At 40.5% G+C, this 242-nt stretch overlaps 1 protein-coding gene across 1 annotated transcript in view; it reads left to right on the forward strand.

Annotated features, from left to right (window-relative positions):
• LOC119581886 (ileal sodium/bile acid cotransporter-like) overlaps window positions 1-242 on the forward strand; it is a 26,095-nt gene that overhangs the window by 5,710 nt on the left and 20,143 nt on the right. The gene's annotated exons all lie outside the window — the stretch shown is intronic.

Raw genomic sequence — 242 nt, forward strand, 5'->3', positions numbered from 1 at the left:
CACACACATTATATTGATCTATCTATTCTCTGTGTGCGTGTGTTTTTTGTGTATTGTCGCTTTTTTTTCGAATCGTTTGGGAAAAATATTTTCAGCCTTTCATTCCCGCGGGTCGGCCCCCTTAATTAGGACCCATTATTTGGGCCCCGGTACTGCCCCAAAACTCGTCCATTAGCATTTTAACTCTCTCTCTCCTAGTATTATTATCATTCCATTATTTCATCCTGTCACCAAACCTTACT

The sequence above is a fragment of the Penaeus monodon genome, chromosome 15 (assembly GCF_015228065.2).
Source record: "Penaeus monodon isolate SGIC_2016 chromosome 15, NSTDA_Pmon_1, whole genome shotgun sequence".
In the NCBI taxonomy this organism is placed as follows: domain Eukaryota; kingdom Metazoa; phylum Arthropoda; class Malacostraca; order Decapoda; family Penaeidae; genus Penaeus; species Penaeus monodon.